The sequence below is a fragment of the Bicyclus anynana genome, chromosome 11 (assembly GCF_947172395.1).
Source record: "Bicyclus anynana chromosome 11, ilBicAnyn1.1, whole genome shotgun sequence".
NCBI lineage: Eukaryota > Metazoa > Arthropoda > Insecta > Lepidoptera > Nymphalidae > Bicyclus > Bicyclus anynana.
In genome coordinates, this window is record NC_069093.1 from 15792716 (window position 1) to 15816954 (window position 24239).

Below are 24239 nucleotides of genomic sequence, written 5' to 3' on the forward strand. Positions count from 1 at the left end.
AACTACTGGTCCGATTTGAAAAATTCTTTCAGTATTAGATAGCCCATTTATCGAGGAAGGCTATAGGCTATATTTTATCCCCGTATTCCCACGGGAACGGGAACCACGCGGGTAGAACCGCGCGACGTCTACTAGTCTCTGGATACATTTTAACCAATATGCCGTGTTTTAGGCTTATAGTCAAGCGTTGCATAGCAATAGCCAAAGGTCAGCATAAATTGTAGGTACTTCTTTCTTGTATGTCCTATGGTTTTTCCACTTAACCACCCAACTTATCCAAACAGCTGTACAAATGTCCACGTGGGATGGTGGCAATAATACTGGTGGATATAGATAGGCGTTCACATATCCGCATCGTACGTATCGGACGTATCGCATTAAACGGAATTTTAATTTTACGGTAGATTACTACTAAGAAAACTACGATTTGATGCGATGCGGATATGTCGATGCCTACCATACTTTCGCTTTGGACAGGCGCTTATCCTTTGCGCAAAAACCGGCCCTTCTGTCACCAGTCGAGGCAACTGCTGAAGCCGCGGTGAAATCATTTAGAGAATTTTTTGGCACTGCGGCTCCATAGTCCTTAGTCTCATTTTACTTTCATACCACATGAAATATATAATGCTTGGCTTCGGAAAACCTAATTTTAATGCCTCTGAGGTCGTAAAAAGGTCAGGATCAGCATATCTGTAGAGGCTGTATTAAATGGGTCACCGCGTATTTAGGGCGCCGCGACGGGAAAAGTATAATTATTGTGTGAAGAGCTTTTGTGTTTTGACTTTTCTGGCTTGAATTCTGTATTTTTAACCGACTTGCGAAATGAAGGAGGTTCTATCGGCTGTATGTTAATTTAATAATTTAAATCAGTCACCTCTCGGAAGTTTTTAAACCATAGGTTTAGCAGCTAGTAAGGTCCTAAGAAAAAGTAATAATCTTTCATATCTGAATGACTTTGAGATTCTTATAAAGCCCGTAGTTAGCTACCTAGTAATCCATACAAGTAAGCCTTTTTACGGCTGAACCAAAGAACCGATTTGGATGGTCTATGGTACCTATAGAGATAATTCAATTAGACCTTACAGTAGACTTTACGGCTATTTTTAGTCCAAAAAAATCCATGGATCTCGTGGGATTTGTAAGCAATAGAATTTCATTCGAACGTACTTGTAGTCGCGGGCGTTTGCTTGAATAACAACTATAGAATGGTATCCAACGCTACCGTCAACGCCATGTCAGTGTAACGTGTCGGACGATGTCAGGGTCGGCCGCTCTTTCCATCCGCAGTGCTGAATCGTTGCGCAAACGCCTACGGGCTGCGTTACTGCTCGCTTACGCTGTGACCCCCACATCTTGGCTTGACATTACTCATTACAATTCTAGTAATTATTTATGTTATATCCTACACCAAATCTGCTTTCTTGGTCCATTGGTTATGTGTCTTCGATTTACAAAATCCTGTATGGGACTACAAAACACTCACTGTGCTTTATTTCTTCTAAGAAATCCTCTTTATCCATCAGTATTGTGTCGTGGCCCAATCGCCGCGTCTACAGGCCGCGTCGCTTACGCTGTGACCCCCACAGTTATCTTGTCTGGCTATAAAATACGGAGCTTTCTTTCTTCTACGAAATCTTCTCTGTCCATTCGTACTGTGTGGTTGTTCAAACGTCTACGGGTTATATTGGCTCGGCATGATGCATTACTTTTATTACAGTTATAGTTATTTGTGCTTAAGACATCTTACACCAAGACTGCCTTCTTGGTCCAGTGGTTAACCATGTATGTTACATATATGAAATTGAGTTTCTATGTAACAAATATCAATGCCTACTGATAGCCCCTCGTGGATATCCTACAGTGGGTAGATGGCATTTCTCAGTTGATTTGATGTTTGTTTTACTTTCGGGCTGCGTTGAACCAGCAGGGCGATACGGAGGCACAGAAAACATAATACGAGACAAAGTATTATTACCTACTTAAAAAGTTCATTTATCTCGCAAAAGTCTGTTATCTTTATTGGTTTGTTCATGGACTAACCGGTAAAGATAAGAAACATCATTGTGGGGCTTCTATTGAAAAACCCTGTAGCACATTTGTTAAACTTTTCTTATTCAATTCTAGTTTTTTCCCAAAATCTAAATGGATATACTGGTTATTCTCTACTATTCTTTGAACAAATAATAGTAAACAAGAGTCTGTTTCATGTCTTTTTGACTAATAAGACAAGACAAGAGTTTTCGTGTTGTGATGTCTGTAGTTCTGTCTGTGGCTACTGCACTAAGTGTCCCGCAAACGCCAGATGCACGCACCTCGTGTCGACGACCCGTGTCTCACCTCACTGTGCTAAATACATGTGAGACGAGGCCTAGCGCTTGGTAGATACTTCTTTATTCGTCGTGTGATGACACGTACAAATTATGCTAGATTGAGTAAAATGGTAGGGATTCGAAGCTAACCTCTATACAGTATAAATAATTTAAAAAAATTTGTCAAACAATTTAATTGTCTGCGGCATTTGTTTGCGGTATTATTTCACTAAAAGTTTGATTATTTCCAAGGCGCATATTCTAGTATTCAGAATCTTAGTAATGTCGGTTTTCAAATCATTCCAAATATGGTGATGGTGTACCGCTCTCCGCACCGCCTATACGTCCCTTAAGTTTTGTCCCTTCTTTACTTAATTTTGAACTAGCCGATGTACCGCGGATTCACGCGCCTAGTTCCCGTTCCCGTAAGAGTAAGGGGATAAAATATAGATATAAGTAAATTTAACATGGCTTTCTAGTGGTAAAAAAATTTCAAAACCGGTTGAGTAGATCAAGAGATTAACAAACTTTACCTCTAAAATAATAGTATAGATAGATGACAAAGACAAAACTTGTGAATAAGCTATCCGACACTTATCAGAAGATGGTAAAACCGGCTCTCAGAGTTCAGACGTCTCGTCGACTGAAATCTTTAGCCACTGTCGTGTGTTAGTTAATAAGCTGAAGCATCTCAAACGCTTTGTCTATATTCCGTGTTGGTAACTATTCAGCCACGGCCCAAGTGGTAAATCCCATCGCATCTAATCGATCGCCAGTCATTAACAAACTTCGTCGCTGCAGTGTTGCAAACTGTATCGATACTCGATCGTAACTCGTAAAGTGAACAACAACCGGTGAGCGGTCGATGCCCCGCGACGCGCTTATCGGTGCACTCTGCTCCCTTTGTGATGCGCGCTGCCTGTGCAGTTCACCAATACTGATAACATATATAAGTCAGCACCGTGTCATATTAGGGAGACAGAATCAAGACCGGGAGCCGCAGCAGAAAAAGCTGAAACCGGTAAGTGGCTCAAGTATGCCTCTCTGAGATAGAGTTACATATTTGTACCTTTTGCCGTGGAGACCCTAGGGCCGAGGGTAAATTTTCCGAATCATTTCACCGCGGCTAGTTGCCTTGACTGGTGACAGGAAGGGCTGGCAAATTTTTTGCGCAAAGGATCAGCTTGGCTGTCCTGCGAGGAAATGCAGCCAGTATTCTTGCCACCATTCCACGTGGGCACGATTTGTATAGTTATTAGGATAAGTTAGCTTATGTTCCTTAATGTATTCTTTCTCAATAAAAAAAAAGTTAGGCAGCGTTTCTGATAACCTTAGTGTGATTAGTCACATTTTTGGGGAATTCTACCAGAGAAAGATTAACTCGAAGTTGTAAACAATCGTTTTTAATTTAATTGCCTCTAAGTATACATGTCATGAACTAATGTACGTACTAATAAGGGAATTTAAATAGAACTTACCTACTTCAAATTGTCCATGTCCCGCCAATTGCGGATTTAGTTTTGTTTTCATGACAATGATTAGTTTCGCAGTCACTTTTATTAATTTTTAGGGGTTTTTTTTATAAAATTAATGTCAGCCCTATTGTAACATAATTGGAAATTAGTAAGCTATATCTCATGTGTGTGTACCTTCGAGTACTGTGTGTTTAATTTGTAAAGCATTCTAGGTTTTGTTAGACAAAGGATTGACGAACATGGGAACACAGTATGTATCCAACTCTAGCAAAATGATAACAAAATTAAATAAATGCTTTCCTTTTTTGCGTTTTGATCACTTTTCATAAGTTTTATCAACGCTTCAACGGCTTGAAAAAATTGTCGTAATGTCGTGCAGTCGACAATTGGATGGGAACAATGTTGGCTTTGTTCTTAGAAAAGAGAACAGTACGCAATTGCGTTAATTACGCATTGTCGGTTTCAATGAAACAATTAATGCGCACGTCATAAATCATCATAACTATACATCATAAACCCATAATCGGTGCGTCGTAGACAGAGAAAAAAATAGACAACTGTTTGACGTGTAAGTCAAAGATATTCGATTTTGACATCACAACTGACAAAATACTACGCTGAACCTCTTATTCACTAATATATTTTAAGCGGACTTGTTTCTTGTAATTTGTTGCTAGGTAAGGATGTAATTTTGAGCTAACAAAAGTATAAAAATCCGTTAGTAACTGACAATTGTCAAACTTGTTTTTTGTACCGTCGTTGTGCCTAAAAACTTACACTCTTGAAGACACCAAATATCCAATCGCCTTGTTTCATTTCTTTACAGAGTACAGATAGATTGTGATGGAATATTATTGATGATATCTATTAGTCTATTTACTTTGCTATCTACGCGGTGCGAATTCGCCAAGCTACAATGCATGACGTTTGGTTTCGCCTTTACCTATCTAGCGTCAAGGCTTGGCTTATGTTAGCCCACCAGTTTATTGGCTTCATAATTAAAATAATACTTAATTAAGTGATTGCCGTGAAGCAATTCACTGGCACAGGGCGTTCGATATTTTAGTGCTAAAACAGAATTGAATACAATGCAATAGCAAGTTGGTGAATATTCGTGTAAAATCAAGCGCAAAATTTACTTCCAATAAATGAAACTAACTCCAATAGCTAAAATGGTGCAGACATGATTTCATTTTTTATTGAAATCCACATGAGAAAGTAGAAGAGTCGAATGAAAGTTGTACTTTTAGTAAAATGTAGTGCACTATTTTACTAGGACGACATGAACGGTTAGAGAGTGGCGCAAACGATCGGCCGCGCCGCGTCGCTGATATCTTATCAATGTGTAACGTAGTCAAACACAGATACGGCGTCTACGTCACGCGCGTCCTCCGCCCCTGCCGCCGCCCCGCCTGTGCTGATAACAATGACTGCCATCGGCTCATGGTAGCCTAGTACTTTTTCAGCGAGCGCACCGTGAAAAACGATTTTCATTATCCTCACTTCCCTGAAAATGCCACTCCAGTAAATGAATTTTTCCAGCAAAATTGGACGCAACAATTTAATTTTGGTTTTAATCTAGAATAACACAATATATAACGAGTATTGAGAAATATTAAGTTATTTATCATGTAATGTGACCTATTTACAATAACTAAATATTATTATTATCTTAAAAAGTTACATTAACTTATTGTACGTTGACACTTATTATCTTTTCTGCCTTATTCAAAAAGTTATTATTTCTAGACGTCCACGTGCACTTTAACAAAGTTTTTTAAGCAATGTAATTTACGTTTAAAATGGTTTTTTCGAAGATATTTTATTCGGATTCCCTCAGCCGTAAAAAACAAATCATTCGCAATCAGTGCAACAGAACATAATAATCTGAAAACAGTTTCGTATTTTAAAAAGGTTTTAAAAAATCGTCGCGGCAATATTCCTCTGCATAGCAACTGCAACACGAATCAGAGGCGGTTAATCAGAAGTGGGATACGCGGTGCTGTGGCGGGGCCGTGGATCTGGGTCGCTCTGCATTGCGTCGGAGCTTTCCTAGCAGAGTTATATCATCGATGACACGTCCTAGCCCATTCCCTAGCAGTAGCAGGTGAACGCTGCCAAAAAGTTTGCATCGGTCGGTGAATAGGCCGAGGATTCAGGTCACGCTGCACTGCGACTCAGGGCGCCCTACATTGCACACTTGACTTAGTTTGTTGCGGTGATGTTTCTACAGGAACATTTAGAACATTCGCGGCTTTAACTTCGAGACAGCAGTTGATCATGATGCACTCGACTTACACGTAGTTTGTTGCGGTGATGTTTCTGTAGGAACGTTTGGGACCTTCGCTACTTTAACTTACAAGAGTATATATATATCTATAACGTTTCTCATTTATTTTTAGTTCATAACTTTTGTTTTTCAATATTCCCAGTTTTAAATAACATCCAACAACTCCTAATTTGAGTTGAAATATTTAAATTGAATTACTTAGTTTGTTATAATTTTGATGTATCAAAAGTTTTTGAATAAACAAAGCTTCTTGAAATTAACGCAAGTAATTGAATTTGAATATTCGTAAATAGTTATTAATTTTGATAAGTACCTACTTCGCTGACTTTTTGGTTTTTGACGGCAATATTTGGATTTTCATAGAGTGAAATACTGTTGCGTCATCTATTTAAAATTTCAGATGTTCATGTTACGTTTGATCTATCAAATGTCGATAGTTTCAACGGAATACATAACTTAGTTAGCCCAGTGGATCTCTCTGGCGATATCTCTGACGACGTAGTTGAGGGGAGCGTGGAGGTCGAATCAATTGCATTACGATGTAGACAACCCAGTTAGCATTGCAGCTTGATTTCCTATTCTAGCGTGAACGTGAAGGATTGATTTAGTTTATCGGTGTGACTAACAGGAGATTCAATAACCCACCCAATCTGCGTGTCCACTTAAGGTGTTTTAGTTGTGAAGACGAAGAGACAAGAATAATTTGAATGAGCGAATATGGGTAATCCGCGAGGAGTTTAACATCCGTTAAAAGATTTATTAAATCAGCCTAAACTTCACCAACGAAAGTGAAACAGGTAATGATTGCGAGCACTGACCTTGAATACAGAACATTAAAAAAAGTAAATATGTTCTTTAACAACGTAACATACCGTGTCTACTATGCAGCTACTATTGCAGCGTCTTCACAACACTTTATAGTACAAGATACTAGTAGCTACTCAAAGTGCATCTAAATGATAGAGCTTTCTTTAGCTTAATGGATTCATCAGTACTTTCGATTGGGAATTCATATGCCAGTCAATGATTACTTTAAATAAAATAAATAGTTAATATTTATTTTTCTTGGTTTACTGAATGTTTTTTTTGTTCTCAATTCCAAGAATTAATTGATGTTTCATAGCTCTTATCAGTTGACAATTTGTTACCGCGATAGCGGCCCAACTTATAAGTACCTACTTTAAACTAACTATATCGCTAAATGTATATTTAAATTATCATAACTATTCCAGTCAATTTATGATGTTTTTTCAGCCGTAGCAAATCTAATCGGAAACGTAGTTAATTTTAGAATAGTGATTATTTAATTAAGTCGAATCTGTTAGTCTAAGCGTTTTTTAAAGCAATTTACACAAAGGATCTACTACGTTGCATTGGTAACTATTGATTTTACGTGATCTTAAGTCGATGTTGCCGTTCCGAATGCCATGAATTGAACAGCGAGTTTCTAAAGCTAGATACCATTTCGCTGTGCCAAAATTAGACTCCAGCTGCGTTGGTTTGTGTATCTGTGTATGTTATCAGCAAGTAGTTCACCGGGCCACTGGCCACTGGACACTGCCTCTGCGCCAAAACGAGCATTTCCAGTTGCCAGCCTGCGCTTGCGAAACGCAACGGTCGCCATGCTGACTCACCAGACCGTTGCCATTAGATTAACGACCTTGGGATGCTGCGATACAGTCTAATGTAGCTTGTCTCGATGTTGCATATGAATTTGGTATTAACAGTTGACTTGACAGATCCTTATTGAGGTTGTAAATGTCACGCAAAATAGTAACGGACTTTTAGATTCTCTACTACTACTACTATTTATAACTCCTCTTTATAATGGCGTTATACTTCTTAAAGGTTTTATTATTAAGGATATCTCCTTAAAACATTTTCCTGTTTCTGTGGGTGGCATGGGTTCGTTATTCCAAGAAAGGGTATTGTTATTGAGGCACATATTGTAAGGGTTAGTCATCAAGTACGACTGCTGGTTTTCTTTGTTTATGGCAAGCTTTTACGACATTTAAAAGTTGCACGTTATTGCGTATAGTGAATTTTATTGTATCAAATTGTGAATATGAAGACACTATGAGTTATCGCCAAAAAATCAATTTCGCGTTAAACTAGGTTCAAAATCTACGAATAATAATGATCGAATCAGAAATGAAGAGATCCGCAGAAGAACCAATGTCACTGACATAGCACAGCGAGTCGCAAAACTGAAATGGCAATGGGCAGGGCACATAGTTCGAAGAGCTGATAGACGTTTGTGTCCCAAGGTGTTGAAATAGCGACCCGGCACCGGAACTTGGTGTTTTATTGATGGTTCATAGGAGAAACTTCAATTCTCTAATGTCAAATCTAAGGAAGAGCTTGTCTGTTTGACTTGTGACGTCATCAAGTTTAGAAACGAAGTGTGTTCATATCGTCCGCCAAGCGACCACGGACATACAGTCGAATGTGTGACAATGATAATATTATGACCAACGGCTGAGTCAACACCGAGTGCTGACCGATATTGGTTTCGTTCACGGTTAAGTATACTGAGATAAGCTCATACGTAATATTTTATCTTTAGTAAGGCTTTAGCTATACTTTTACAATGATTAAGAATCGAAAGGAACTATACAGCTGTATTTGAATTGTTCTAATTAGGTTTATAAGTAATCTAATTTACAGAATTTCGCAGTTTCATCTGCGTAGTTTTCGTTCCCGTGGGAATACAGGGATATAATATATACTTATTCCTTGTTACTGCAGGTTTACATTAGTGAAAGATTTTCTCAAATTGGCCCAGTAGTTTCAGAGCCTATTTAATCCAAACAAACAATCAAATATTTCCTCTTTATAATATTAGTAGATAAGTATTAGATAAAGGACTTGAAATCTGTCTGAATTTAAATGTAAATTATGTTTCTTGCGTATTTGGATAGCACTGCAGTGGGGCAAATATGGTACATTTGATGGCATGGACATAATCACTTCTGTCAATCATCTGATTCGTCTATTGTTGGAATGCCTTGTCTATTTAACAGACACAGTTAAAAAACTAAAGTAAATAAAGTTATAATACGAAAAAGAAACATTTGTCACATATTTTGAACTTCACTGAAAAATAAACATTCCTCCTTTTTTAACAGATAAGAGGCTTTTGCATTAATGGATATAATTTTATTGCGGTTATGTATACTTATTTATTGTACTTAACTATTTTATTAGTATACTTACTGCATATCGGTACAATCTATCGTATCAGACACATAAAGATAAAACTGACCTTGTTTGCCGAAAAAATATCGTTGCAAAGTGTATGTCACTTAGTCACGGCTATGTTTATCGTTCTAACGGATACTGACAGACTCGACGGTTGGCAGCCTACTCGAAAGATGATTAAATGATTTGACAGTAAAAGTTACAAATAAATATTGGATTTAAGTCACGTGACTATTTTTTTTGTATTCCTGACAGAAAACCCTTTCATTTGATATCCATATCGTGGGGGTGGATTTCAAACAGCCAGTCCGCCATCTTGGGAGGCCGCTTTGTTGGATTTGTAATGTCGTTTCTTAGCTAGTCATGTATTGTCATCAGAGCGTGTGCAAAATTTCATCCTAATCGAAGACCGGGAAGTGGGTCAAATTAAGATTCCAAAATAATTTGTAATACTTGCTACAAACAAAAATATATTACTATAGACTTTGCAAATGTTAATGAAAATTGAAGTACCAACTGAAATTCAGTCAATTGTATTGTTAATAGAACTACGCAACTACGAGTGTAATATCCGATTGCATCGTCACCTCACCTCATTAAAAAGATAATTTTGTCGTTGATCTAAAAAATAAATCTGTTTACGACCCTCGCTCGAGATCATTTTATTACACAATTGCTTATTTTCACTCGTGCCGTCCCATTGTTGTTTGTGTTCTGACGGCATACTTCGCATCCATAATTTATTTATGCTAACATGTTTCCTGTCGCTCCATTGCCTATACGACAGTCATCGCAACTTGATAACACAATTTACCTTTTTCATTATCTGTAAATAACTTTGATCTTCTTCTTCGAGTATATCTCGACTACAGAGGTTGGCGATATTTAGGGTTATTCATAGTTTGCCAAGTCGCATTGAAGTAGCGAAGTAGATATATGCCTCAGACTAATTCGAGGACGAGTATCGCACCCAAATTCACAAACAAAATTGTCTCTCGTTTTGTGAGGAAAACTAGAAGTTGATGACCGTTTTTATACTATTCAATTACACAAAAAGGTATTTTTACGGAGCTCTTTAACCGACGAACACGTTTACAACTATGAAACTTTGATTCTATAGAGACGGTTTTTATAATCGCATTATACTTTGACAGAAAATTGCGAGGTAGGTCCTCATGTTATTAGTCTGAGGTCTATGCTCCAAAAGCCCTCTAAACCCCTCTATTAAGAAGGAAGTTCTGGCTCTGCGATTGGCTATTAAAAGTTGGTTGACAATAATGACGGTTGTTCTAACTATTCCAAAGACCGTTTGGGACAATTTTGTGTTCATATATATACTATTTTGTGTTCATATTTGAGCCAGGGCGTCGTCAGCTAGGTCCTTGTTTTTCTTGCATCAAGATGCATTATGCATAAAGTGATAAATAATTTCTTCATTTGTATATCAATTGAAGTAGATGTTTATGAGTAAACAGAACGTTAACCACCGAAAGTTTAACGACCCGTGACTTCATTGCTGCACAGTTTGCAGTACAATCTCATTAATTTTGTCCTCTACAACGCAGTGATATCTAACATGGTCGACTGGAAACCGCGTTATTTATAGTAAGTAAATAAATATTTTTGAAAGCTAAATATTCTTTCTGTATTATTCGAACTTCAAACTAGTATATCCGAATCATCGATCTCCTATTTATTATGACAGGTCAATGTACCGAATATTTTAGGCTAAGTTATCTTCTAGGCTAAAAGGCTAAGTTATCCTGAGTTCATTTATTCGACTAGCATGGAACAAATAATATGTTAACAAATCCTTTTTAATTTAAAATTAAAAACAGAGTAAAATACTTTGTTACATGTGTTAAAATGATTCACCGTGATAGCTATCTTTCATATTCATGTAGCTACTACACCTACGGGTTTGCCGTTTAAATTAGCAGAGGTGCGGCGGCAAATTGGTCGATACTTCGCTCCGCAAATAGGCATTGTCGCTCCCGCGTCCGTGTCCCCCACTAGTCCCCACTGTGCTCTCCCCACTTGTCCCCACTCGCTACATTGCGATTATTGCCTTCCGGGCTGTGGAACAGTCATCTGGTCCATTGGCAATCACTAATGTAGTAACTACAAACAGCTAGAATTGAATTTTCAAAAGGCCTTGTAAACTAGGTCTACTTAAATAAACGAATTAAGTTTAGATTTTGCAGTTCTTGATTGATCATCATCATTATCAGCATTTATAACGATCCAAGACAGGGCTAGAACTCCCTCCTTATAAAAAGGAGGGAGTGGTGGGCTTAGGTTGATTATATTGAATTCTTTGACGACTACTATCAGTGACATTAATCTTCTGCGTTGTTCCCGGTTCCCGTGAGAATACCGGGATAAAATATAGCCATATAGCCTATGAAACTCACAAATGTGAAATAACGTGTCTACCTAGTTGTAAAAGAATTCTCCAAATCGATTTAGTACTTGTAGCCAAAGACCCACCATACTGTTGTAGGTCTGCTACAACAGTGTTAGTATAGACTATAGATAATGACCAGGATCGACGGCCTACAACTCATTTGTCATTATTACTAGACGTAATCTTGTTCTGGAGCGCGCCGTTAGGTTTGAGAAGCGCTGTTTAGCGCTGTGTTGATGTGTTCCCATCCAAGTTGGCGTAACTGTGATGTCGCTCCCAAGGTTTTTGTGCCCCATCCAACGGCTCTATATCATTCTAGCTGTTCTTAATTGTAGGCCTAATGACTTCCTTGTAATATGTAAGTTTGCTCACCACTTCTTGCTTTGATGTGTTTTCTGTGAGCTGACCTTTTCATGTTCACAGTTGCACAAAGAATTCTTAAATAAAAGATATCTTTTTTTTGTTTCTATCTGGAATTTTTGCGTTCAGTTTTTAATTTTCTTATTTAAGTACATTGTATTCTGAATCAAGTGACACATTATTATTTTATGTCTATGTGTCATTTTTCTGACTGCTCAAAAATTATTTACGATGCAAAGTACATGTTGAAATACAAATTTAAATGAGTATTCGTTTGGTTATAATTACTGTACTTTAGTAATTATAGCTGAACCTTCTCGATTATTCACCTATTAGTTTATAGAAAGCGATATGAAACTACAGGTGTGTAGTCTCGATGATATATCGGCCGGTGCTCCACCTGTTGACCACAGGCCGCTGCTACTAGAAAGTGGGTCGTCGTGCCATCAACTACACACCATCGGACAATGTACCCGACGATGCGTAACGGATTTCCTTCAAAAAACCTGATTTGTTCATAATTTTTGTCGAATTTTTGTTAGAGACAGTGTCAAGGTGACTTATTTATACGATGGAAAGGTACGATCAATAGATCTTAATGAAGCTACGAGTCTTCATCATCATTATTAACAGCCGATAGACGTTCAATGCTGAACATCTGCATGCCTCTTGCATGGACTTCCAAACTTCACAGTGTCGAGCCGCCAGCATGCAGCGGCTCCCTGTGACACGCTTAATGTCCTCTGTCCATCTTGTGGGTAAGCTTAGAGCTACGCAATCAAAACGACAAATACAATGTCCTTTATGATCCTGACCACATTAGCTTTAAGCGATCTCTGTTCCTGACGATGTCATAACGAACGACAATGCTTCCCAAGCAACACAAACACAATCTACTAATACGCCCAATACTTATTTGTGGAATTACCCGGAGGTGGGCTTTTTTAACTCACAATCTCGCGGGCATCTGGACTGATACACTCAAGCCAGAATAACCTTTCCGAACGGACCTCTAAGCCGAGGTTCGAATCTCAGAGGAGACGCACTTGGAGAGTCGTTCCGCCCATCTACTCAACGTCTGACTTCAGGCCCCATCAGGCGAGGCTTCGGCGCTGAGATCTTAAGGAGCTTATGGCACTTATGCAATCAAGAAAAAAAAAAGAAATCAAAATGTGTACCTATCTATTTCAACCTAGCCCTCTTTATAGAATCCACATTGTAAGATTTAACGTCTGGTGATTATATTTCATAGTCAAAGTTTCAAAGTCTAAATTGTTTGTACTTAAATAAAAAAAAATGTGCCGTGAAAAGCACGGAGTGTTTGACCTTCGTTACGCTTCATTTTAGGACAGAGGACAGGTTTGGAGTTACTTTCACCCGCGACTCGTTCTAGCCAGAGAGGCGTCAGATGTTAGTTACGAGTAACTACCTAACTATGTATCTTCTATCGCCGTGTATTGTTGAACCGATTTGGATGAAATTTGATGTAGAGAATAAATTACTTTTAATCCTGGAAAAATCCATGGTATTTAATACTTAATATGGATCTTCAAACTACTGCAATCAGTATTTTTTTCGTCCTTATACCATAATGAATATTTTTCACGGAGGGCATAATAAGCCACACTTTTTTTTAATGAGGTATTTTTTTTTAAAAAAATCTGGATAATACAAACTATACCTACTTACTCATAATATTTGTATTTCTATATTTGTTCTACCTACTGATTATGCAGGGAACACGTCCTCTATTAAACATAGGTATACCCGTATACGGTAGATATATAATAGGTGCTCTACCATGATAATTTTAGTACCTATGCATTTCCCATTTCTATCAGAAATATTTTCTTGTTTCGTCCTTTTAGACTACTTCTTTACGTAGTCGGATTAAAGTTTTTATTCAATTTAATAAAAAAGAAAATCTGAAAGGAAAACAAAATATATGTAGTATTAAAAACGTTTACTATTCGAAATTGGTGACCAGTTGCATATAGGTTGAGTGTAGCAGGTCATAGATCCATATAAGTGACTATGCCTTCTACAGTGTAATTAAAATTACATATAAGCGGCAGGAAGTACAAATCTATTACCATGTAGGTAGGTGATTAACTAACGACCTATTAATTATACATTACTTGATAATACGCACATTTATGTGTATGTGTATTAGAATTCCTTATCAGTTGCTGACTGGAATCGAGAAGTCGGTAAGCAAACGTGCCTTGAAGAGCAGTGGCGTCTGCTTACTTACTTCCGGTTCGACTTACAGACGGGAACAGAGTGTGCACTTGCGCTAACGCACACACTTGTGCACTATGTATGATTATCTGGGGGCACGGCAGTGCCCCCGCAAGTCGAGCAAAAAAAAAGGGCACGACCGTACTATACTTTTCTCGAAGCAATTCAAGCCATTTTCAACCCCCTGTAACTTCATTTTGGATGAAATCATAAGCCTGAATTTTGAGTACCCAAGCAGACATTGTATAGTCAATCTATTTATTTAAAATATAAAAGATTTTTAATATCGATATGGTCACTGTAAGATGTTTTTAGGTTAGCTAATTACGTACTTGAAACAGAAGATCCCTTAATTACAGACAGAATAAGGTAATCGACTTGGTATTACATGGATCTCACAACTTTTTGCGATAGAATAACTGATTGCGAGAACTGCTACATTTTACAAGTGTTGTTTTTTATGGTATATCATATTTGGTTATTCTAAAGATGAAATAGAGCACCGTGGCTGAAATTCACATGTGCAAATGTCATATTAAATCTATACTAATATTATAAAACTGAAGAGTTTGTTTGCTTGCTTGGTTTTACTTTGTTTAGCCCATTTATCGAGGAAGGCTATAGGCTACATATTATTCCCATATTCCTATGGGAACGGGAACCACACGGATGAAACCGCGCTGCGTCAGCTAGTGGTAATAAATGAAGGAATCCAGTTATAGTGATTTTATGTTTTTTTTTATTAGATGAAAATAAAATTAAAATCATCAAAGTCTATTTACTATAACTGGGCTTGGGTTCCGAGGTATTTGCCCCCATATCTGTTAATACTGAAAACATTTAGTATTGTACCTAATGTTGTATTGGATGGCGATGTAATTGAATTGAAATTAAGAAATGATTGTTTTAAATCTACACACAGAACACATCAGAACATTGTTTGATGTCGACATTTTAAAATCTACTTTAAGTTAAAAGGATTTTCACGTTAATGTGGGAAGCCCTCGGCTGCGGATTTTTTAACCCGATTTACGTTCCATTGCATTTTTCTTCATGGTTAAACTCTTTATGGCAAAAGGTTATTCTATAAATGACGCTGAGAATTTACTCGCCTACATAGGGCACCCCATATTAAGCAGTACGTTTTAAATGTCACAGTTTTTCTCATACGTTACACATAAAAGATGTAAAATGTGAAGTGTTTGATGGCGCTCTTCGTTCTCGCAACTTTGTTAAGGGCCTCTTGGTCTGTGACGTTGTAGGTCAATGGTATTTTAAACAACTGTGTCAGTCTGTGATGTTGGGAAGCCTGCTATTAATATTTTAAATTTATTTTATAAAATCCTTACAATTCGCTCTTATGAAGATTTTCAAATTCAAAAGTTATTTATTCGTATTTCAAGTAGATACGCTTGGTATTTTTTTTAATAACTTTTTAAACTAAAATTTAAGAAAGACTGAATCAGGAGTGGGTACGACAATAGACTAACGGGGCGGGGATCGAACCACCATCTCAGATTGATGAGTTCGACCGCTCTTACCGTAGAGCAATTGCGGCGTTATAGTTTGTTTGTTTAGATATGACTAGTTTTTCTACCACCAATACACATACACTAAATTTTACACACGGAATTTTTACACGGAAGGCAGAATTTATTCTGCTGAAGTGCCAGGTTGAACAAACGTCGGAGACAAATTTAGCAATCTGGGTTTTCGAAAGCCCTGAATAACGACAGAGCGTTTCAATTCAACGCGTGAGTTTTATCGAACTTGTTGACGTTATTCTCCTTCCTATGTACCTATTTCAGCCACGGACCTCTAGGAAATTGAGCACAGTTTTCACGGACAATCTTAATAAAATAAACAGTAAAAAAATACGATTAGGTATTTATTTTAGTTATTACAGATACAAAATAGGTACTCCTTTATACTTATTAGCTGTTTATTATGAAATTGATTTCAATGCTGAATCACATGATATTTTTATTAATTGGTTTTCCAGTGCCGCTGTCAAGCCAGTAGTATCAGAAAGATCCGTGTTGAAAGGTCAGACCCTTTCAATATTCAAATTAGTATTTCAAATACGAGACATTAGCATTTATGTATGGTCCAGAGATGACACCGCGGACCCCCATACATATACTCACAACACACTGGATCACAAGTTGGGAAACGATGATTTAGATGATGATCAAAGATACGCTGCTAATTCAAAATTTCTACTCGAACATCATGAAGTGATGGTTTTAATTTAGCTTCGTGGATTTGACCGACCACACAGTTAAATGAAAGCTTGTAATAAACATAAACCAGTCAATAGAGCTCGCACCACATTTTGTAGGTAGTTTAGTCTCGTGTTAACTGTTTGTTATCTTTTAACGGAGCAGTTAAGCGGCTGTTTGAGACAACGCATGACATCTGTTCCGTTTAATTCTCCGACTATAAAATGGAACATTGTTTGTCTCGGAACTGTAGGCTGCTGTTGAGGAGAACTAGAGGTAAAGTATCTGTAAGCGATAAAGTATATGGGTCACACTAATATTTTATAGGCGAAACTTTGTGTGTATGTGCCTCCTTTGCGCTGCGGCTATCGAAGCGATATGGCTGTTTGGAATGGAAATAGATTTTACTAGGGAATAACACATAGGCTACTTTTCATCCCGTAAAAATCTGTAGTTCTTGTGAAAAACTGAATTCCACGCTGACGAAGTTGCGGGCGTCCGCTAGTTTTACATAAAAGCTGAAGAGTTTGTTTGTTTGGTTGATCGAGCTAATCTCAAGAACTACTGTTTCGAATAAAAAGATTAGATGTATATTTAAGTATTATTGCTTAATAGTTACTTATACATATTATTATTTACTTACTAATGGATTGCTGATCCTTTGTTTATTACAATTTCTGTTCCGTAAAATGAGAATTATGGCAATATTCAAAGATTTTTCTTACTTATCTCCTTGGGACTTAATAATTTTATCTTTTAATTTGATACGCTTACGTAAGTAAGAATTTTCGTAAGTTACATAAGTAGGTACATGTTTTATATTTCTTCTGAAGATTTTGTTCCAATTTTTATTAAATTTCTGTAAGAAAAATGTAGATTAAGAATAGAAACTATTTTAGACCATAAATCGATAAAGAAAGTATAAGTTTTGATGTGAAATAATACAATGAATAATATTTTATTTCGGATATTTCCATGAGATTGTAAATAGCTTTGTGACACATTATATGTGACTTGTAAGATTATTTCGGGGAAAATTGAGATGATAACAGAAAGTCCGTCAACGTTTATTGCGTCATTGTCTTATTAAACATCCCACTTCTGATAACAGCTGTAAACATTTAGTAGCTGATTGTTTCAATTAATATGATTAACTTTGTAATATTATGTTATTTTTTATGTGTGGGTCAATTCTTGAATGTTGAATCAGCTCAATTCAGAGCCATTTCCTGGCGTCCAAACCGGTGGTAGTGCCATTGCAAATAATCAACCTTAACGTTGCAAAAGTGCTTGTAAACAAAGCCTCATCATCATCATCATCATATCAGCCGATGGACGTCCACTGCAGGATATAGGCATTTTGTAGGGACTCCCAAACATCACGATCTTGAGCTGTCTGTATGCAGCGAATACCTGCGACTCGCTTGATGTCGTCAGTCCACCTGATGGGGAGTCGCCTACTTGAAATAAATGAACTTCGAATTTGACGTTCCACTGGACTCAAGTTTGGTATACTTTATCTTTGTCAGCATATACGCTCACTACAAAACCAGACTTCTCATTATTATAGTAGAGGCGGTATGGGGAATATACCTCTATAGCTCCAATGGAAAGCTTAGGTAGTATGATAATGACTTTTTAATGATCATGCATCAGATGTTGATTCTAACGACCCGGACCGACGGCTTAACGTGATACACGTGGCACGGGGGTGTAATACCATTTTCTGAAATCTGGGCTGGCTTTTACTGAGAATTTCTCAAGAGAGATAAAGCTTAGTGCCACCCATTTCATAACCTGGAGGGCTATATGTGTTGTATATCTCGCAAGTGCGAATATCGAATTCACCTCTATCTTTCTCTTTCTATAGTATCGTATTAGACAGAGTGTTCTATCAAGGATTGGAATTATGAATCTCGTGATCTGACGCCACTCAGCCCAATGAAAATATATAGCATGAGATGTGTATAGTTTGCATGTGACAATACATAAATGTGTGGCAAATAATTTGCATGTACCAGGATATCATAACAATGTAGTACATAGCCGCTTGCACCTGAGAGGTGGCAGCTCGTTACGTACAGCGCAGGTTGTCAGACGCGCCGGGAGTCCTGGCGCGAGACGGGACCGCGGGCGGCGGCTATCGATCCGTGTACCGTTGCAACGCTATCTACACACTACACACACTGCCGACTCACACTACGATTTGAACGCACACAGTCGTCACAGTTCGATGCAAACTTTATATTAACTAAACATCGTGCGTGAAGATGGGCAATGCAAAATATTACATCAGCGTAGCAATGCAGGGACAGGACATCACCCCGCGCGCGCCTCTTCCTATTGGACTGTACCTATAAACGAAAGTATAGTTTTGTTAAACTGATAACGATGACTAAAGATAGAGTGTAATGTCATGGCACGGCAGCATGTAAAAATTGATTTGGATGCAAATTTTTGATTCGCAGTGCAAATACATACGAGAGAATACACTTCCAACCTACAACCTTTAATGTGGGTGCCTATTTTCAATTCGAGAAATAATAGAAGCTACCTATAATAATAATATATTCCTTCGTTGGGAAAAAATAACCTTCATAAATAATTGCAATTGGGTAAAAAATAAAGTAGCTGTTGGGAGTTGGTCTCGTGTGTAGTCATACAAGGGCTGCTGCTCCCTAATCCCCCTCCCACCGTCCTGTCCCCCCTGCCCCCGCGCCGCGCATCCAGCGACAGACGTGCATGCGATGCCGACATCCTCTCGGTGGCTTATTTATAAATTGAGATTTAAAAGTGTCTTCAGAACGTCTAGCGACGACGACGTGGACGTTTTGTCAAAGAGAGTCGTTTGAATAATTCAAACATCCATCACGAGGAAATGCTACATTTATTCACGGAATAACATTAATCTGAGGTCATGTTCATGATGACTATAAATCTTCTTCATTTCTTTAAGTACTTAAAAATTAATTGGTGTCTAGCTCGTTCGAATTCAAGAATTAACTGTAAAAGAAGCTGAAAAATTTGAAATCAATAAGTATGACAATTGTTTCTTTGAATCACACAGCTCTACTATACCTTTTATACTTACGTCATGACGAAGGTAGTACGAACTTGACAAGTCTGGTAGTAAATACAAAAAGTAAAAAATGAACTATTTTAACTTCGTCCGGTAAATTCGCTGATGACACTCCCATGACATGCGGTCGACGGGGGGAAAGACTGCGCGGGTGTGAAATCGTGCGTGCGGGGAACTGAAGTGAATCAGTCGTGGGTTTTTCATTCATCGCTACATGCCCCCGGCCCACGCGGACCATTGGGAGTGTTACGAACGAAGTTGCCAAGCTATAGCTATACTACAGAAAACGACAACTAAACACGATAAGAGATATTCTATGCTGATGCTTCGTAGAAAGGTTAAATAATAAATTATGTATCTTAGATACCGTACTATCTTATCTGACGGCACCAATAAACTGTAACCAAATATTTATTGCTCTTAAACACAGCTGTTAATATTTTATTGGGTTTTTGGGGCTTTCCGTCATGCGATAGTGAATTTATACGCGTGATACTATATCCCGTATGGTCTAGTGGCTAGGATACCTGGCTTTCACCCAGGAGGCTCGGGTTCGATTCCCGGTACGGGAAGATTATTTTTATATTAGGTTTTATTTTGATTTTATTTAATTTTCCTTTGTCCAAATTAAATAAACTTTAAAATAAGAGCCTCAATCTCGTCCAGTCACTTGTGCCACTTATCGTCAGGTGAATCATTGGGTTACTCCGTGAATCTTTGTAAGCACTAATCAGTTTATTAAAAAATCTGGACGCGTGGGAGTCGTACTCGCCCATCGAGGGTTCCGTACAAGTCATTGTATGTAATTAATCGAAAACTATACATGATTAAAATGACTATACAATATGATTAAAACGACTTACATTGCATTTTTAATTCATTCAATTTTTCTGGGTTTCACTTGTAACGCAGACGTGTGTTTGATTTTTTCTATCCGACTTCCCAAAGAGGGTTATGTTCTTGTCAATATATATTTCATACATACGTCATACATATTTGTATTGCATGGTTTTACAGTCTTAACCGTTTGACCGTGCGACGTGGGATTTACTATTTACGCAGTCAGCTTATACCGACGATGATACGGATGTGGTATATGCGTTTGCGATGAAAGGATGTAGGTGCAAACCAATGTCGCCTTTTATCTCCAAAACTACAAGTCTGATTTAGATGCGATTTTCAGTGATGTGTCCCGAATTTATTAGATTAGATTTGTACATGTTCTTATTGAATAATTTATTTCAGTCTCGTATTAAAGAATCCCTGACCAATTACAGTTAGTGGGTCGAGCAATTAACCCCGCAGTTGCGTGCGCTCAGAGCGGCTAATATCGTGATGTTGCTCTATTTCGCGTTCACCTCGCTCCGGTTCGGGCAACGCTCGCGATCGATGCGAACAATTGTCTTCACGCCTTATCGCGATGCGATGCACAGACGCTGCCGTTGGCAGTGGCGTGCACTAGGGCTTTGACTAGGGTTGGCATGTACGTACAAATTGTACAAGATGGAAATTCCTTTTACAAGTATGTACATGTTCGTAACTAGTCCTTAGGGTAGGCAAATGGGCAGTAAGTTTTCTATATTAAGTTCATGCAGTTTTCACGAAGTTTCAGTGTTTAGAATCTGTCGCATTTTATCATTGTCCGCCAAGCGATTTAGCGTTCCGGTACGATGTCGTGTAGAAACCGAAGAGTGTGGATTTTCATCCTCCTCCTATCCTCCTGATTACTTACCTTCAGGTGAGATTGTAGTCAAGGGCTAACTTGTAAAGAAAAAAATTTATCTTTGGGGAAGAAATATTTTGTCCCCAAAGTATCGAAATTACAAAATGTGTATCACTTTTGAAAACGATACCTCTGTAAGAAGTCGTGAAATTCGTGTGAAGTAAGAATGAACGCATCGCTTGCTGCGTGCGGCGTGATGCGGTAACGCAGGCCGACAGAGCGCGACGGCCAAGGTTTCCTCGCCTCACGCGCATATGCCCAATGATATATTATACTAGATATATGGCACTATCACATCAAAACTGAGGCGGACAAATGTGCGTAATTGTCTTTATTTCATTTAGACGCTTGTTAAACAACGAAAGTTTTTTTAATAACTATAATACGTAAATATTGTCTACAATGTCGAGTTGTGTATTTAGGAAGTGTAAAAACTATAAAATTGTGCATGTGTGCGCTCAGTGGAGTCGATATATTCGTATTACGTTTTGCGGTGATTTTGTAGGCGCGTAACATATCTTTAATATAAAATAATCATTGTATATACCATATTATTTAATTATACCTACATTTATGTTTATACACCGACTCAAGCGCATATACCACGTAATTTTAATTAGGTACGTTTATAGTATAATTATACACTTTAGTAATTGGTAGCTACTTTATTTCGTCTGTAATTTTGTATAATTTTGCAATTTTTATATTTGGTTTATTTTTATATATTTTTCAATGATTTCATTTATGGTATGGTAAAATATTATGTGTATTTTTTTATTTTATGTTTATTCTTAGTATGCTCATCATTATTCTCCTAAGACTTATTTGTTTAAATTAGAATTTGATTTCTCTTTAGATATGACCAATGATGTTTGTTAACAGATATGAACAGACTAGCTGACACCGTGCGGTTTTACTCGCGTGGTTCTCGTTCCCGTAGGAATACGGGGATAATATATAGCCTATAGCCTTCCCCGATAAATGGGCTATCTAGCACTGAAAGAATTTTTCAAATCGGACCAGTAGTTCCTAAGATTAGCGCGTTCAAACAAACAAACTCTTCCTCCACGGTTCCTCAATTGTCATAGTTCGATTGGTCGCAAAGACATCAGACACGGTTCCGAGGGCTTTATTTGCCCTTGTGCTCTATGTCATCATCAAAATTATCAGATGGACGTCCACTGCTGGACATAGGCCTTTTGTGAGGATTTCCGAATAAAACGATCTATAGCCGACTTCCAAAGCAATCCAATAACTTTGCTTAAAAGGCCTAACTCGACACTCGAATGCTAGACCTTGTGAACTAGTTTACTAATAGATCGACCAGTCAAAACGATTTATAACGAAATGAACGTCCAATTAAGGGCGATTGGTCTCATCTCAGCCACATTCTAATTTCATCCAATTAACAACAGTTAGTCCAACTTCAGACTATCTAGTTCTAGTGTTTTAGTGTAAGGCTAGTGTTCTAGTGAGAGGCAGAGCCATGACGTCACACGTTGGTATAGATGATAGTTACTAGGCACTATACTTACAAATTCCACAAAATGGAAAATTCCTACACCAATACACTACCGTAATTGTGTCCTCAGGATAGGCAGCGCATTTGTGCATATATGAAGTGCACTCTTATAGATAGTACTCATTCCTCAGTCTTTACGACTTATTAGAGGACGGGAACGGGAATATTGTTCAAAAATAAAAAAAAACGGGTTAAATTCTTTAAAAAATATCGTACCTACTTTTAAGCAATTTTCTTGTACGATACCGCGACTCAATGATTAAGCGGCATGCCTTACAAATTAGCACCGACATGTTAATACATTGTTAATTAACATTTGCAGATGGTTGCAGCAAGGCGCTAACTTTTACTTAACTGTACCCACAAGAAAGGATGTACTTACTCAATCTAATTTCCTAGTTAGTTATGATGACTAGTTATTAGTTACAAACTTAAACTATTTACCAGAAGTACTTATTATCTGCTATAGTCCGTTAAACTCTCCATGTCCAGTTTTATTGAATGCATTTTTAATACATTACATTGTTTTTTGAGCTGATCTTTTTTTGTTCGTATATTTTCTAACAAAATTCTCACCTATCATTTGTATCTATCTGTAATTTAATAACGCACCCAGTAATTTAAAAGAAAAAAAACAAAATTAAAAAGTCTTACAAAAAAGATTTGGGCTCGTCCGGGATTTGAACCCGGGACCTCTCGCACCCTAAGCGAAAATCATACCCCTAGACCAACGAGCCGGTTGGTATGACGGTCGAAATTATGGACGTAGTAATAGGTACTCTGTGTTGTATAAAACGTTACTTTCACTGTTTATAGCTGAACATAATTACGATATAAATAAAAAAATCGGATTAGACTAGTTGGAAAAAACATATAGTACAGTTTAATATAATAGTAGAACAATAGTTTAGTAGTCAATATTATTGTGGAGTAGGTAAATTGGCACATCATAGACTAATTATTCTGAATTAATATAATGTCTTAAAACTTTAACTAAAGTGTTTTTAAGTAATACGTACTATTATCGTGAATCGCGACAAACTTTCGAGTGTGAAACGAACTGTCACCCGCACCATCCTACATGAAACGAACTATAATTCACCAATTTCAATAAAAACTGATACTTATTGTACTGTACAACTTTTTTGTTGGGTCTGTAGGCTTATTCACTATCTTTGACGTATGCTAGTTGACAAAAACGAAATTGAGATTCTATTTAAAAATGTCATCCGGTGCTTACTTTATCACACAGTAGGTAAATGACATTTTGTCAATTGATTTGATGTTTATTTTAACAGGTTGATAGTAAAGACCAAAATAGTGAATATGCCAGCAGGACTAGGATAGGACTCCTAGACTCTGTGGTACGAAGCCGAAATATCCAACCACTCGACCAAGAAGGCAATTAAC

The 24239-nt window shown here is 37.6% G+C and overlaps 1 protein-coding gene and 2 non-coding genes across 4 annotated transcripts in view; 2 read left to right on the plus strand and 1 right to left on the minus strand.

Moving 5' to 3' along the window:
* The window catches only part of LOC112053800 (prominin-like protein), a 68373-nt gene that overhangs the window by 10373 nt on the left and 33761 nt on the right, over positions 1-24239 (plus strand). The window lies entirely within an intron of this gene.
* Trnae-uuc (transfer RNA glutamic acid (anticodon UUC)) lies at positions 20085-20156 on the plus strand. The gene has a single exon. It is a non-coding gene; the product is annotated as a tRNA-Glu (tRNA).
* Positions 23495-23566, minus strand: Trnap-agg (transfer RNA proline (anticodon AGG)). Its single transcript has one exon. It is a non-coding gene; the product is annotated as a tRNA-Pro (tRNA).